Source organism: Protopterus annectens, chromosome 2.part0, assembly GCF_019279795.1.
Source record: "Protopterus annectens isolate FY-2018-M chromosome 2.part0, PAN1.0, whole genome shotgun sequence".
Taxonomy (NCBI): domain Eukaryota; kingdom Metazoa; phylum Chordata; order Ceratodontiformes; family Protopteridae; genus Protopterus; species Protopterus annectens.
The window spans coordinates 442,470,706-442,488,788 of NC_056728.1; positions in this window are offsets into that span (position 1 = coordinate 442,470,706).

The following is an 18,083-nucleotide window of genomic DNA, read 5'->3' on the forward strand; positions in this document are numbered from 1 at the left end:
TACACGTACATGTTACTACATTTCTACATAGGATTGTGGGGGGGGGGGCACACCTCACAACTTTAAACATTTGCTATGACTATACTGGTATTTCAGGTAATTAATTTCATTCTGTATTCTGAGCTATCATGCAGACTAGAAGCATATCAGTGTATTACAGTTCTTAGGTTTTATTGACCTACATTTCAGTTTCAGACTTCTTATCCTTCAGAACTAACATCCCACTGCCTGGCCTGTTGTAGTCTGTCTGTGTAGGTCTGGAGGGGGGCTGTTCTCTCTAGCCATCAAGCAGAGGCCTTGTCACAGCCTTTCTTTGTGTTTGTCTACACCAGTCCTGCTGGCTGAGACTGTTGTTGGGTATGTGAGCCTCACAGACATGCATGCATGTGTCCTATGGACACACATTTGGCCCACCACATGTCCTGCAGTGGGTTTTGTCTCCTTGTCTAGTACTGCCTACTATGTTGACACCACTATTTGTTAAGGATTTCATGCTGCTGATATAGGTGTCTACTATCTGCTGCCATCCCATTCAGCCACCCGATTCCCTAACATGCTCACATCCGTAACACAGATACAGGTAGCAGAACATACTACTACATTCAGCAATTGATAGTGAGCGTGACTTACCTTGTGGTTGTGCCAGTACTGAGGATGGTGCTGGAGGGCTGACTATGTCGGATGCACATAGTACACTCCCTATACATGGTTAAGCATAGGTAGTGTCATGTTTGGCATCCCTTTTACTGTATGTGCAAGTCAGAGTGAGGTGTCATTCCCTGGGTTCCTACCATGTCAGTGTATGTGCTATGTGTTGCCTCTTTGCCAAGGCCTGGGCATACTGGGCACACCTCCTTCTGCCTACTGGAGCAGGCTCAGGTTGTTCCTCCTCCAAGTCACTCTGTGCCTGTGCTGGCCTTGGCAATGGTGGGGGGCTGTGTGGCCCTGCCCAATGCTGTTCCTGCTGCAGCTGTTTCCGCAGGATCATATTGTGTAGCATGGCACATACAATGACAATTTGGGTACATGTAGCTGGTGAGTATTGCAAGGCTCCACCGGATATGTCCAGGCACCAGAACCATGACTTTAGCATCCCAAACACATGCTCTATTATGATTCTGGTCTGTGCATGTGCCTCATTATGGAGTTTTTGTTTGGGTGCGTGTGCATTTCTGATGGGTGTCATCAGCCATGGCTCCAATACGTAACCAGCATCCCCCACTAGGTGACCATATGGGATGTCCTCAATGGCAAATATCTGGTACAGCTGCATCATATGCCAGATGTGGGAGTCGTGATAGCTTCCAGGGCTGCCAGCACACACATTCATTATAATGCCCTGGGCATCGTACATGACCTGGCAGTTGATGGAGGGGAAGCCCTTGTGGTTTATGCAGATTGTACCCCGCTTGCCAGGTGGTGCTTTGATGTGTATGTGCGTGCAGTCTACAGCACCCACTACCTCAGGGTATTCTGCTATTTGGTGGAAGACATGCATATTACTGGTCAACGCCTCATGGGTGTTGAGGAAATATATATGTTCACCGGCATGTGCTGACATGGCATCCAGGAACTGATGGAGTACCCTGGATGCTGATGCCTGTGAGATTCCCATGATATCCCCAGTTGGCCTTTGGAAGGTACCTGTGGCTAGTATTCTTAAGCCTACACATACCTTAGTATCCACTGGGATGGGTTCCCTTCTGTTGGTTCTGTGTGTGAGGCGTGGCTGGCACAGCTCAACAATTTGCTGTAGGAGGTCCCTGTCCACCCTACAATGCTCCACTATCTCCAGCTCATGTAGCCCCTAGTAGGTTGCCCTGGGTCTGTACACTCTTCTCCTTCTCCTCACTGTGGGTTGGTCATCAGCATTCTCATCCTCACCACCCTCGGCCTCCTCCACATGTTGATTTATGAAAGCGAAAGCAGCCCCTATCATTGTGTTGCTTTTGTTAGGTAAAATGTCCCCGTTTGTGTACACTGGTGGTGTAGAGTTTGTGGGAAAAACCAGAGGGAAAGGTGTTTGCATAGTTTATAGTAGTGTGCTGGGCTGGGCTGCTGCCTGTGTAATTCGCTGATTCTGATACATTTCACCTGCCAGCTATGCTAGTTCTCCTTGATTACCTTCCTACTGCTGTTTTTCCTTCCCATTGCCTTCCTGTTTAAGCCCCGAGGCGCGCTGCGCAAACCCAGTGCTCAGGTGTGAACGGAGCTGCTATTTCCTGGTTTCATTTTTTTTTTTTTTTAAAAACCGGTGTGTGGCATGCACACCTATTTAAGCAATGTAAAGACTGCTAGGCAGCTTCAGACACACCCCCTTCCTTAGCTCTGCTAAGCTAAAGGCAAACCCGAGCCATAGAGCTCCAATAAGCTTACAGTATGCCTGACACACCCCTCTATGATGTCAGCTAACTCTTAGGCTTGCACCATGGTTTTCCTGCACCTATACGGTTGGGTGCAGGCTAGCCACGAGGGGAAATCTGTGATTCAGTATCATTCCCCTCATTTGCATAGAACTGACTGCTAATGCCTAGTTGCAAGTCTGACACTGAGCCTTCCCCCTTAGCAACCACTATTCAGTGGCCTTGTTGTCTTCTGCCTGCCAATGACTATAATGGCAAAATTGTGATTTTGCATCAAAAGCTTTTTTCAAGGTTTTAGTTTTATTTTCGTGCCGATCCCGTTTGTGCGCAGCTGCCCTACGTTTAAACGGCTGAAATCAGCCAGAAAAAAATAAAAGTTATTTTTTGTTATTTTGAAACTCTTTTCCATGCCAGTGGCCATATATTTGGCCATTGGCATGCCTTCCACATGATATACACCCTTTATTTGGAGCTGTCATGGCTCCGTTTTGTAGTTTGCAGAAATGTACTCGGTTACTTACCAAGTACATTTCTGCAGGCTACACTAATCCTGCACGGATGGCTGCCAGCTTCCTGGATCAGTAATTCACCTCATTTGCATGGTTTTCACCTGCAAATGGGGTAATTAGCATACATGTGTCCGTGCAGGAATAGTGCAGGAGTGCTCATCCACGTCCTGGGAAGTTGTTCATGGATCTCTCGGCAGCCATATTACCTTCAGCAGCTCTTGCACTATTCCTGCACACCATGCAGAGCTTGCTGAATCCCGGGGTTGTTCTTTCTGTTTTAAATCTACATTGGTTAATGTTCCCATTTTTGCTCAAGTTATATCTAATATCTTTACTGCACTTCTATACAATATGGCTATTCCAGAACATCTTTAATTTCCCAAATTCCAGATTATCTTTCCTTCCCATAGTTTCTCTGTTTGTAATCTTTCATTTGATAAAAATCTTGTGTCTTCTAATATAATTACAGGTACATCACATGTATTACACCACTCTAAAATTCCTATACTTCTTACTATAGTCTTAATACTATTTACATTTACAGAAAGCACTCTAAAATTTTCATTTCCCCTTTTCCTTAGATTCATGGTTTCATAAGTTCATAGATTATTACTAGGCTACATGTTCTTACTGGTGTGACTGACTGGTCACAAAAAGCAGTTAGACAAGAAAAATATTTCATGATTTCAAATGGTATATAAAAAACAGTGCATACCAAGATTATACATCCCACATTCTAAAGGAGGTATGAGCCTTCTTGAAACTGACAACATGTACAGATCTGCATTTATAGCATACCTCTCAACATTTTAGAGCAAGAAATCTGGACAAAGCCATAAATAAAAGTGGGACAAAGGTCCAAAAATAGAGACATTTTTTTTTAATATTGCTCTAACAAACTTAGAAAGTTGATAGAATAACAGGTTTTACATTAGCATAAATTTTCTGAAGGGTAAGACGTCTGAAGCTCAAACATCTGTCATTATTTTCTAACTGCAGTATTTTATGATTTGTCATTAGTTTGCCAGAAAACCACAGTTTTATGAAAAACAGACCAAAAATATAAGGTAAAAATCTGGAAATTCTGTGAAAATATGTACAGTTGAGAGGTATGATTTGTAGGGTTGTATAAATATTTGCTTACCTCCTCAAATGCAAACATGGTGAAAAATTTTAAACATGAAAAGAAGATCTCTAAGATGACATCTTTGCTTAGTTTTGCAGAAGCATTTTGGGAACAAAGCAGGAATGGAAATTAAACCACAACTAGACAAAAATTGTACAGCAACTGAGAGTGCCAAAAACAGAAGAAGGAGTATAAATAAAAGGCTCAGATGAGAAGGGGAAAAAATGGGAAAGACCACAAATATAGTGGCAAGTATAGAGATCTTCTGGAACGACCTCATTATGACTAAGACTTGATGCAGGAATGGCTAAAGAGAGGGGAAGTGAAAGCAAAAGATGAAAACCTAATAATGGCTGCCCAAGATGGAACAAGTGAGAGAAACAGACAAATCTATGTTCTGTAGAACAGAACTGGAATATATCTCTCAAATGTCCAGATTTTTGCTTCCTATTTTTGATATATTCCTCATAAAAATTTGTCATTTTTTTTAGCAAATCTTTAAGGACTGAAATACGTAAATAATGACATAAATTTGAATTTGACTTCATATCTTTTGTAAAATGCATGCATGATTTTGGGTCTTTGTCACACCATTATTTTTGGGTTTGTCCAAATTTCTTGTACTAAAGGCTGAGAGGTATGTACTGGAAACAGTTGCACATCCCTTGCTTGGTGTGATACACTCATGGCTGAGAGTCAGTACACTGAAAGACAAGATAATGTGGCAAGACTGTTGCAATGGGTGTAGTGCAAATACTACAATACAGAAATAGCTGAGAAGCATTGGAAACATAAACTACAAAGCATTACAGACAATGATGAAGTTTATATAACATGGGATCACCCATCACCAACAGGTCAAAAAATAGATGCAAGAAAGACAGATATAGTAGTTCAAGAAATAAATGCAAAATTAGCACTGATCACTGAAATTGCTACACTTAGTAATTACAGTATCAGCATCATTTATTTATAGTACCCGTGGGACTGACCAGGTGCGGGAATTCCCAGCTCATGTCACATGGATGACATAGAGATTGACAGACATGCAAATTTTCTGCCAACATCATAGTTAACTTTATTGTAGAACCATCCCCAGAAAACCCTTTCAGTCAAGAAATGCTATGAAATTTTAAACTTAGTCAATGAAAAACAGCAAAAGGGACAATTAACTATGCTAAATGCAAGTGGCTTGCCAATCACCATCTTCTCAGATTTTTTTGTATTAATTGTCAAACCTTGAAATACTGAAATTGTCGAATTTCAGTATCTCAAGGCGACAATATCGAAGGTGAAAAGCTTGAACCACAGAATTTATCCCAGGACAAGTAAACAGTTGCCCATTGTGGGGAGATATGCCCTTTTCCTCACTGCAGTGTGATCCCAGAGTTGATATATATAGTTGTGGGGGTGTGAGGTGCTCAGCCCCTCACCTAGGTGGGTTTACAATGGTATGCTATTTTGTTTGTACTTTTGGGAAAGTGTTTACTTGCCCTGGGATAAATTCAATGGTTCGAGCTTTGAGTTACGATATTGTCATCTTCAGATATTGAAATTTGACAATTTCAGTATTTCAAGGTTTGAAATTGAATTTGATCCTTTTATCCATAACAATGCAACTAAAGGTCAGATGCCCTTCTGATTCAACCTTGTATCAGACAGCTGCTACACTTTGATATTAGTCTCTAGGAGAAATGTTTCTGACTGCAGAGCTGACTTCTGTAACAATGAAATGTAATATTCTGCCCATAGCTCTCAATGAATCAGAACAAATCTCAACCGAATCAAGAACAAATCCAGAAATAATCATGGACACTTAAAATATTAGTACTATTAACTTGACACATTGACAGAATAAGACAATGTGAATTAATATACATATTCTGAAGTAAAAAAGTAGTCTAGAACTCTTAACTATTGTCAGTATTTATTAACTGTGTAATTTACTACCTTTTCTTTAAACTATTGGGAGAGATAAAGAGGGACAGAGCTAAAATTTGTGTCAAAGGTGGTGATGACCCTTGAAATCAGTGACAGTTGAGAGATTTTTCTGCCATCTAAATTACTGACAGATTCTGATATCGGAACAACCTATATACACATGTCTGGGAAATACAAAACCTTAAAACTCAGTTTGCAAGGTAATCTATTAACTAAAAGAATGTATAAAAGCACAGTTGTGTAAGTAAATTTACCATGACAGTAGATGTTCAAACGATCACTACTGAAGTAGCCTTAGTTATATGGGATTATATTCTGCCAAGGATATAATAGCCACCAACTTCCAAAGCTTCACTGCACCTTTCATGCACCCAAACTGTCAGGCAGCTTGAGTTGAGCTTATTAAAAGGCAAGTTTGAATGTCAAGTCCTTCAGAGTTTTTCTGTCAACAGACACAGGGAAGCTATGCCTTGAAAGGACAATGCAAGGAAGAACAAAAAATAAATAACTACACCCTGGCATAAGCAATACATAAAAAGGAAGGGTGATGGAGGGAGTGGTTACTGCAGCAGCGGTCATGCAAACATCTAGTGTAACGGTAGGTTTACTTATACAACTTTACTATACTTCCTCATACTGATCACTGCTACAGTAGCCTTAGATATATGGATAGATTACTCTAGCTTACAACATTTAGGCAGTGGAAGGAGAAGAGTCCAGGAGCCCCTGGAGAATGATCCTTGCAAAGCCTGATCTAAACCTGGAGAAGGAACCAAGCTTATAGTGCTTTGTAAAGCTATGTGCAGAGGAGCATGTTGCAACTTCTATCCCAGTTGTACAATACAACTCTTTCCAAAAAGCCATATATGGAGCCAAGGCTCTGGTGGAGTGGGCACTGACCCTCCCTGGAATAGTTTTGATGCAATGAGTATAACAAAAAGTAATATCCTTAGACAACCATTTGGAAATAGTCTGTTTTGACACAGGATGTCTCATTTTCCTTACCTTCACAAGAAATGAACAATTGATTCAGAGATCTGAAAGATTTAGACCAGTCAATATAGCACTTGAGTTGTTCGTGGACATCCAAGATATGGAGTATCCTTTCTCCCTCATTTTTGAGTTCAAGAAAGAAAATGGGGAGATGGATAGTTTGGCTTAAAGTAAACTTGGATACCACTTTAGGTATAAAAGAAGGATTAAATCTCAAAGAGATATGTCCCTTTGGAAAATAAGAGAGGGCTGACTCACCATAAGAGCTAGCAACTCAGATACTCTTCTTACAAAGGACAGAGCAATCAGTAAAACTGTTTTCCATGTTAAGAACCTCAAGTCAGCCAGCTTAGCTGGTTCAAATGGATCAAGAGTTAGCTTCTCTAACACAAAATTAAGATCCCAAGGAGGAGACACCAGTTTTCTTTGAAGCCTCTTCTGCAAACCCCCTTTTAAAAACATATTGAGAATGCATTGAAAGAGGAGGATCCATGGGCAAACATGCTGAAATGGCTGATAAATTAACCTTGACAGAGGAGTAAGAAAGACCAAAGGATAGTAACTCACACAAATATTGTAAAATCAGAGAACAACTAGCCCTAAATGGGTGCTAGTTATGTTGTTGACACCAATAAAACATTTTTGATTTGCTAATATATGATTTTCTAGTTGTAGGCTTTATTGCTTCCATTACTACCCGCTGCACATCCTTGGTAAATAGGTGACTAAAAGGAATTAAGACCCTATCATCTAGGCAGTCAATTGAAGTTGATAGGTGTCAGGATGCATCAAACACCCTGTCCTTGTGTGAGTAGATCCAGTCTGTAAGAAGTTTGTGGTAATTGCCCCTAACCATTTTGAAAAGAAGAGAAAACCACATCTGCCTAGGCCAGAAGGGAGACACTACAATGACCTTGGGGATTCTTTCTGCATCTTCAGAAGTACCCTGGATATTAGTGGAAAGAGTGGAAAAGCATGCAGGAACATTCCTGTCCAATGAAAAGAAAAGATATGTCTTCCAGGCCTTCTTGCATGGAGTCCTGGAGCAGAATTTTGCCAGCAGATTGCTCAAAGCAGAGGCAAAGAGGTCTGCTTGAGGAGCTACCTGCAGATGAATCAAATCTTGGAAGACACCCAATCTAGGTTCCATGGGTGAGGCTCTGCCCTTGTCCTGCTCAAATTGTCTGACATACAATTAGGATGTCTGTAGAGTGAGGCTGTGCTGTGAAGCTATATGCTAACATGGCTAGTCTGCAAAGAAAGCGCAACCTGTTTTTTTCTTACTTGTGTTCCTGAACGTCCCTGCACTAGCCCACCTGAATATGGCCTGCTGGATGCCTAAGAAAATAGTCCAGATTACAGAATTAACCTACCAGCTCCCTTGAGAGACTTTTCCTTGAAAGAAAGACAGTGAAACCTTGTGTTCCTGCATGTCCCTGCACTAGCCCACCTGAATGTGCCCTGCTGGATGCCTAAGAAAATAGTCCAGATTATAGAATTAACCTGCCAGCTCCCTGAGAGACTTTCCTTGAAAGAAAGATGGTGAAACCTTGTGTTCCTGCAAGTCCCTGCACTAGCCCACCTGAATGTGCCCTGCTGGACACCTAAGAAAATAGTCCAGATTACAGAATTAACCTACCAGCTCCCTGAGTGACTTTTCCTTGAAAGAAAGACAGTGAAAGTGTGTGTTGTAACTGCTACTACCAATTGTAACAATAACATTAATATAATGCTACTGCTAGGTTAGGCAAGCTTCCCAGCCAGGTTAGCCAGCAGCCAACCCCCCCCTCTAGCATTTTAATTAACCCTTACTTCCCCGTTTATACCCTCCTTGTTGCAAACCAGGATATCTCCCCCCTCTCCCTTAACCTGATATCCCCCTTTAGGGGACGTTTTTGCTGCAATAAAGTGACTGACCACTAGGTGGTGCTATACTATAATCTTTCTGTCTTGTAATTTCTTTACCTATTCTTTACCATATCTCCCTAACTCAGTTCCCAGTTTTCTTCTGATTATTGTTTCACTCTCTCATTATTGTGCCAGTATACCTTAATCACATATTACTCCTCTAACATCCCAAGTCTATTCTTGCTAGCCTCTTAAAAGTCTTCTATATCTCTTACTTTCAGACTTACCTGCAGACTTTCACACTTCACTGATTGTCATCCTCGACAGTCTTCTCTCTCTCTGGTTCTTGTCTCTACCAGCTCCGTTTGCCCTGCAGGCTCACTCCGCTCCCCTACCCTGCCCCCAAATTCCACCCCCCCCCCCACTGCTCCTACATTTATTCCTCAAAAACCACACCCCAATCACATCTGCTCCAATCTAGCAGATCACCTCATTAGCACTCCCAACCCTCCTTGTCACATCACACCTGTTATTACCTTACCTCCCATCCCTCCTTGTTACATCACCTCACCTGTTGATATACCTCCTTACCTGTTCACACTACCTTACCTCCCATTCTTCTTCCACTTTTCAATCCAATACAATGACTATATCACCCATCCCACGCCAAATACAACTATTACTCTTGGTCTCACTCTTTCCTCCTTTAACTATTGCCTATTTGCTAACCTCCTGGGAACAACCATTATACCCCACCCTTCTCTTCCTCTCCAAACTCACTTCAACACCGCTATTAGCTATCTCTCAAAACTTCAAAAACATCACATCCAAACCCTGCTACCTACTAGCCAAATATCATAGACTAGCACACATTAAGTATACCAATCTAAATATTAGAAAATTACTTGACTATTATTGTAAGCTTCACTACCCTAAAAATAGAATATACCTCCACTCCTTACTAGACGGGGACATTCATCCTAACCCCAACCCAAACAATACCCCTGCCACTGAAAAGTGCAACCCTAACAACACTAGTACCCAAGCCCCTACCAAACCTTCTAACTCACTCTCTATAGCACATCTCAATATATGCAGCATTAACAATAAAATTGCCCACCTATATGCCCTCCTAGATGTCAACCTATTTGACATCCTATGTTTATCTGAAACGTGGCTAAAACCTACAGTGAAAGACAATGAAGTCACCCCTCCTGGTTACAATATCCTTAGACTAGACCGCACAGCCAAAAAGGGAGGCGGGGTAACAATCCTTTATAAAGCAGAGCTACAAGTTAGCACTGTAAACCTTAGACCACCTTCAGACAATAGTGTTGAAATACTCATTTCTAAATTTCAGGTCAACTCATGTAAATCCATATATATTATCTGTATTTATCTTCCTCCAGGAAATAACATTAATACCCTTGAAAATATCCTTAACTGACTTTCTATTAATCTCCCACAAGAAACTATAGCCCTAGGAGACTTTAGTATCGACTGGAAGTCCTGTCATAATGTACACCCTACCACCCATATTAACCTATATGGCTTCTCACAAACCATTAACTCCCCTACCAGAATTAATAAACCCAGTAACAAAAAAAGTACCTTAGACTGGATTCTTACTAATACTCCTCATCAAACATACAAAGTAGGAACCCTCCCAGATGACCTAAGTGACCACTCACTAACTTATATTATCAAACATAAAACCAATCTAACTTACCCAAACACTTTCAGGACAGTACGCACCAAAAAGCAATTTAACCCTGAACTTTTCCAGACAGAACTCAAGCAATGTAATTGGTCAACACTAAAATCCCTCTCACTAAATGAAGCAGTAGAATACTTTAATTCCACATTCTTAGCCATCCTGGACCACCACGCCCCAACTCGCTCTGTTAGAAATAAAGCTAAACCTGCCCATTGGCTCTCAAACACTACTAGGAAAAAATCCTTCTTAGAAACAAATCCTGGGCAAAATGGTGTACTACTAAGAATCCTACAGATCACCAAACCTTTAGACAACTTAGAAATAATACAAAAGAAGCCATCCTCTTAGACAAAAAAAACCTTTACTTCCAACTACAGCAAACCTACCAAAAGAAACCACAAAAGTTTTGGACTAGCATTAACAAACTACTATACCCAGGTCAATCTATCACACCTAACCCACAAGGCTCTAACCCTGAGAATCCCACGCATACTGCTAATGCCTTTCATTCTTTCTTTACAGATGCCATCCAAACACTTGCTAGCCATCTATCTCCAGATACCTCAAATTTGCCTACTTCTACTACAAGCCCACCCCCATCATTTCAGTTACAACCCCAGTGTCTACTTCCTTTATTTGCTCCCTTCTCCAAAAACTAAAACCGACCACCCCCTCAGCTGACCAACTTCGGGTAGAAGACCTGCAAAAAGAAGCTAAAGCCATAGCCTATCCCATTTCCATTCTGGTTAACAGAACCATAAGTGAAGGAACTATCCCATCTATCTGGAAAATTTCCCATATCATCCCACTACATAAAGGTGGGAACTCCAATGACTTTTCTAACTTTCGTCCTATAGCTCTACTATCTCCTCTAGCAAAAATAATGGAGAAATGCATCCATAAGCAACTACTTAACCACCTACTCCAAAATAACTTACTTGCCAACTGTCAACATGGATTTAGACCTTTCCACAATACCACCACTGCCCTGCTATCCTTCACAGACTGCATTAACAAAAAATGTAACAAAAATATTCTTTCCTCTGCAGTCTTCATTGATTTATCTAAAGCTTTTGATATGGTTAATCACCAGCTCCTTTTAAATATACTGAATTCCATTTCACTCAAACCTCTAGCCATAAATTGGTTCAAATCATACTTAGACAATAGACAGCAGGCTATACTATGGCACAATAAACTATCTAATCACCTTCCCATTCCCTTGGTGTTCCTCAGGGCTCCATATTAGGCCCACTCCTATTTTCCATTTTTATTAATGACCTTCACTCAGCAATTCCACATGCCACCTGTATTCAATACGCAGATGACGCTACAATAATTTGTTCAGCCACTTCTCCAACTGAACTACAGTCCCTTACCCAAAAAACATTCAGTACAGTAGAACAATGTTTTTTAAACCGCTGCCTCCTCCTAAACCCCCCAAAAATTAAACTTTTACTTTTCACTCCAACCCGAAAGTCCACCCCAATAAATTTTGCACTCATATCTAATAATGGCACTCTCATATCTCCCGACCCAACCACCAAACTCTTAGGAATAACAATAGATAGCAACCTTAACTTTGATACTCATATAAACAGAGCAATAAAATCAGTCAACAAAAAATTGGGGTCCCTCTATAGAATCAAACCCTTTCTTACACCAGTAGCTAGGACTGCTATAGCCAGAACTCACTTACTCTACACTCTACTCTATGCTTCACCTATATACACTAATCTTTCTAAAAACAACCTCAACAAACTGGCAATCTCCTATAATAATATTGCTAGAATTGCCACTGGCTCTCCTTTTGTAACTCATCACTGTCTTAATCTAAAGCAACTAGGATGGCTAGAGTTTCTAAACCAACTTCAATTTCACCAGCTTGCTATAGCCCATAAGACCCTGTATCAACCCACCAACACTCCAGTACTCACTAGCCTCATTAACCCTTACAACAATCTTAAGAATTTACGCTCCTCAAACAAACTGCTGATCAATACTTGCAGATCCAATAACTTGGCAGGAGACTCTCTGTTCTCTAATACTGTTGGAAAGCACTGGAATCTACTACCCACTGAACTCGTAACTGTCTTCACTAACACTTTTTAAACAGAATCTAAAACTATTTCTCAATACACATTGGTTATGCCCCTGTACTATCCCTGACTAACTTTCTTCCTTTACACTAATAAATACTCTTCACCTTTATAGACTTATCCTTAAAGAACCAAAATACCATGTTATTGCAATTTAAATATATGTATATATGTATATAGTAACATCTCTTGTACATTACCTTTTACTGTTTGTGTTATGCTCATGATGAGTATTGTATTTTTTTATTAACAATAGCTGTTTTTAAGCTTGGACTGTTGCAACTTTCTATATTGTATTTTATATGTGTCTTGGAGCTTTTCTTCCCGGGCCTCTAATGAAAATGGTCATGTATCCAGTTAGACTAGCCCAGTCAACAAATGTAAAATAAAATAAAAATAAATTGTTGATGTCCCACATGACTGTGGTATTATTTGTAACAACGTGAAGAGCTCCCATGGACCAAAGATGATTCAGAGAGTTCAGCTTCTTGATCAGGGCAAGAATATGTTCTGTATTTATGTGCTTGTATAGGTCCTTGGTGTCTCACATACCTTGCACTTTTATCCCTCCAGAAAATGCTCCTCAAGCAAAGTCTGGAGCATCTGTGGTGACATACTGCTTTGGGACAGGGTGGAAGAAGGGGGAGATCTGGATTTAGGGATACCAATTGTCTCTACCAAGTGATTTCTCTTCTGATAAATTCCAACACTGAGACCTGAAAAGATAGTGGGTGTTAGTTCTGGGACCAAAGAGAAAGATAATGGATGTTAGTGCTGCGACCAAGAAAACTTCAAATACCACTGTATCTTTGTCACATGGAGTTTTGTCGGGGAAACCATGAGAATCATATGAACTATGAGACCCAAAATCTTGAGGTATTCCCTCACAGTGACTGAAATCTGAGTGGAAACCCCATGGAAAAAAGGTCTAGCATTTTCTTGTGGAAGAAAAGCTCTTTGAACTATAGTGTTTAGTTGACATCTCAGAAACACAACCTATGAAAAGGAGTTAAGAAGGACTTTTGAATGTTCTCTTGGAATCCCACCTTGTGTAAGAGATCTCTCACCTGAAAGAGAGAGAGAGACAGAGAGAGAGAGGGATATTTTTAGTGACAAATAAAGAAATTGTTTGGAAACCATTCTGGATCAGAGGCACAGAAAAATGATAGGCATAGTTTTTATTCAAACTAAAGGGGTGGTGAAAGCCACATAACTATGGGCTAGGCTTATAAATGCCCTTGGGCAGATAGCCTAGTATGAACCTATGAACCTATGAACCTATGAGAAAGAGACAGAGAGACAGAGAGATTCCTGATACTTTGAAAAAGACTCTGCAAAGATAATATGACAAACTGTGGATACCCTGTAGCCTGCAATGATCTTCAACTGGAGCTAGACACTTTGTGAACACTCTTGGTGCAGTGGATAGTCCAAAGAGTAAGGCACAGAACTGAAAATGTGATCCAAACACAAAACCTTAAGAAACGCGTGAAGTCAATGAGTAAGAATGTGATAAGCATATTTTAAACCTAGTGTTGACAGGAAACTTGGAAGAGGTAACAGGTTGTGAAATTACATAATTTTGAATTTGGGTAGTATCACAAACATGTTTATAAAAGAAAGATCCAGAATGGTTTCCAAACAATGTCTTTATTTGTCACTAAAAATATCCCTAAATAAAATCCCTTTCCCACCTAGGAAGGGGGTGGATTGGTTCTGTCACTCCCTGGGACAGCACATGATGAAGAACAGACAGAAATTAAAGAGTCTGGTCAGTATGATGAGGAATTACACACCCCCCCCCGGAAGGAGGTGTTCCCTCCCATTGCCACCTGTAACTTTGATGAATGGTCTTCAGAACCAATTTGCCTAAAACTATTTGTTGGCAAAGAGAAAAGTTGAGATTCAGACTTTCTGGAATAAGAAGCTACCAGCGGGAGGGGGGGGGTCAAAGTCTCTTAAGTATTCATTCTGACTTATTGGACTGTCCTTGGTTTGGGGAGTTTCCAGAATTCTTCCTGGAGTCCCTTGCCATTTGTTCTTAAACATACATTTACCTGCATTGAATGAGGAGTTAGAGAATCTCTTGGAAAATATGGAAAAAGATGGCTGAAAAATCTTCAGCAGCAGAGGGGCCAAAGACTGAATATCTATCCAAAAGAGAATTTAAAATCTCATTTTTACCATCATCTGGGAGGTTATGAGAATGCAGCCATGCAAACATCCTCAAAACTGTACCAGTGGCCATTGCCCTTGAAGAAGTATCACCGGAGTCATACACACATTGTATACAAATAGTAGTGATCTGACTACAATAAATTAAATGATTTAAAGCAAACTTTTTCTCACAAGAAGAAGCTGCAGATTACTCATACTTTCTCAAATAGTCAGGATAAGCCTTAACATATCAGCATGACAATTCAAAATTCTGAAAATCAAATTTGCAGAAGCATACACCTTTTCTCCATTCTTATCAATAATATTCCTATCCTTATCAGAAATAGTAGAAATGGAATTAACTAATAGTTTAGCAGCAGAAGGATTAACTACAGCTATAGCTTGTGGATCAGGTTTGGAAAGAGTGCATAAAAACTTACAAGATTGAAAAACTTTATATATCATATCTCCCCTTTTAGGAGCAGCTGGCTATAAGGAAACAAACACACATTTTCCAAAGCTGACAGACTGAAGGAACATGTGCAGGTTCTGGAAATTCTTTCTGTAACAGCTCATAGTACTTTCTTAGGAAATGAGAAACATCAGTGTTCTCCCAATGAAAACACTGACACCTTCTAGAAATAGTCTCAGAGAAAGATAACTCCCCACAGTGAGAGTCAGAAACTGAGCTTTCCTATGAGTCTGAATCAGAAATCTGAGGAGAAAACCCTGCATCTATCCCTTCATTCTCCTGTCCAGATTCAAAATCTTGAATCTCTTCAGGAAAGGAGGTATCCCACATTGTTTTTACCAGAAAGCACTTTACAGAAGGATTAACACCCTGAATTAAACCGTCAGCCAAAACTAGTAAACTACTCCTGTGTAAAGAAATTTGTGGAGGAGCAGATGCATGTTTAGTCTTCTGTATTTTTGGCAGGAAAAATGAGACCAACAGTGCCATTAGTGGCAGCACTTTCCCCATGGATGGGTACAATATACTGACAAAACAGGGAAGTCTTCCCTGTTCCCCCTTCTAGGACAAACAAGAGTGCCTCTCTCTTGCCCACTGAGAAGATCCAAACAGTCGCAGAAGATGTAGCTAACCACCAGTCCATAGTAGCCGCAGGTGGCACACCAGAGGAAACTGGGGTAAAAGATGACTGGTCTGTGGTACAACAAATGGCCACAGCACCATCACCCACACGCAAATGCAGCAAATTCCTAGCTGGCTGTGATAGGAAAAGCTTTTGCTTAACTTTTTTCTGTGGTTAGAATAAAGACTGACCATATTGTTCCACCATCAAGGCCAAAATGGTGCCTCTTTCCAGGGGAAAACAAACAGCAAATGCTGGTAAAAACAAATAATCTTTAAAGTGATTTACCAGTGTTTCTAAACCTACCTATGCACTGCAGAAATTCCACAACAGCATGCTCCCCATCATGAAACATTTTGGTTCTCATCTTCATATTTAAAATCATCTATAAACTTTGTGTTTTTCACTTGCACTGATGTCACTGAGGAAAAACAAGTAAAATTAACCTCAGTAAAATAGGCATATGCAAAGTGTCTGTTGCGTACACAAACTTTAATGGGTGCACCATGGCATATGTGCGAGTTGCCCCATTGAAGTCTATGGAAGTAGCTCATGTTACTCTATAGTAAGCTTTTTATTGAAAAATGGTTCAAAAAAAAGGAAGGAAAGGCAAACTGGAAAGTATACCATGTCACTTGACACACTAAATGGCCTGATGCATATAGAAATACCAGCAAATCACTTCAAAGTCACTTAGTCTGTAAAAAAAAAATAAAAAGCACTTTAAAACACTTTACCATCCCCACAAAGTAAAACAAATACAATTTCTCCACCGAAAAAAAGTTTTTTTTTAGTTACTGTAAACAACTTTTAAACTGACAAGAAAAAAGTGCACTCTGTTTAAAAGCACAAATCATGACATTAAATCATGACAGTCTGATAAAACAGAAACTCCTACCTTTAAAATACATTTCTTGAAAATGAAAGTATCAGTAATAAACTAAATTATTAACGGGAAGGCTCTTTACCCAGATGGAATTTGTCAGCCCAGCAGAGGAACAGCACAAGCCAACCATAAATTCTTGAAAGCCACAGGGGGAGCATACTTTTCTACAGTGCTAAGGCTCTAAAGGGCTTGGCAACCAAACTTGTCTTTTAGTTATCTGAGGCAACTGGAAGGTGCCCTTAAGCTTTGGAAGCTGGCCAGCTGTTACATTTTTGCCAGGATATAACCCAGTATAGCTAAGGCCACTGCAGCAGTGATCAATATGATAAACATCCCAGGATAAATAGTGTAAGCATGTCTGTCAATCATGCTGTCATCTGGCATGATGTGAGCAGAATGCCCATAGCTGTGCAGTCCACACTGGTTTGCTGTATAGAGGATTATGAGCAGGTCACCAGTCCTAATTAACTTATTATGTGTTCAAAACATGGATGCCAAGAAATTCATGAAAAACCCGAAGTCTGAATGAGTAAGGAGGTTGGTGAGGACATTTATAGGATCATAGAAGGTTACTAGGCTAATGGCCATGGGGCCCCTTACAATCCTAGCCAAGAGTTTATCCTTAAAAAAGAAACCTCAGTCAGTACCTGTCTCCCCTGTCGATGAGGGACAGTGGTCAAACCCCTGGGATAAATTTGTGGTTGCCCATACACTTATCAAAGTTGTGCTTGAAGAGGATCAGTGAGGATCTCTGTTTGATGTGTATGGGAACTCTATTCCAGAGATGGGGCAGCCTCTGGGAGACAAACCTGTCTCTACAGCGGGTTTTGTTGATGTCACATATTAGATTTAGGCTTTTTTAGTGGGTAATGTGTGAGGAGTTAGACTTACAGATATGGAGCGTCTTGTGGGGCAGGGTCCGCGATTGCTTTGTAGGCCTAACACAGATCACGTCTGAGCAATTTGTAAGATACCAAGTACAATGATAGTGATTTGAGTCTGTCCATATAGAACAGGTGTAAGAAAACGAACAAAGCCACGGAAACCTTGCTCAAGCAATCCAGAAGAACAATGTAATAAGATAATCAGGAACAAACTGTTACAAAAAGCCAAACAGTAAACAAACTGTTACAAAAAGCCAAACAGTAAGTAAGTAACAGTTTTGCAGGTGTTTGGAGAGATACATACCAAACGGGGTGTTGTACTCAATTACTGGCCTAATGAGGGAAGAGTACATAGAGGTAATAACCTCCTTTTTTTTCTAGATGCAATCCCTTTACTTATGAGATGAACCAAGTAAAAGGCTTTTCTGACCACTGCTGCTACACAATGGTCAAATGTGAGATTGTT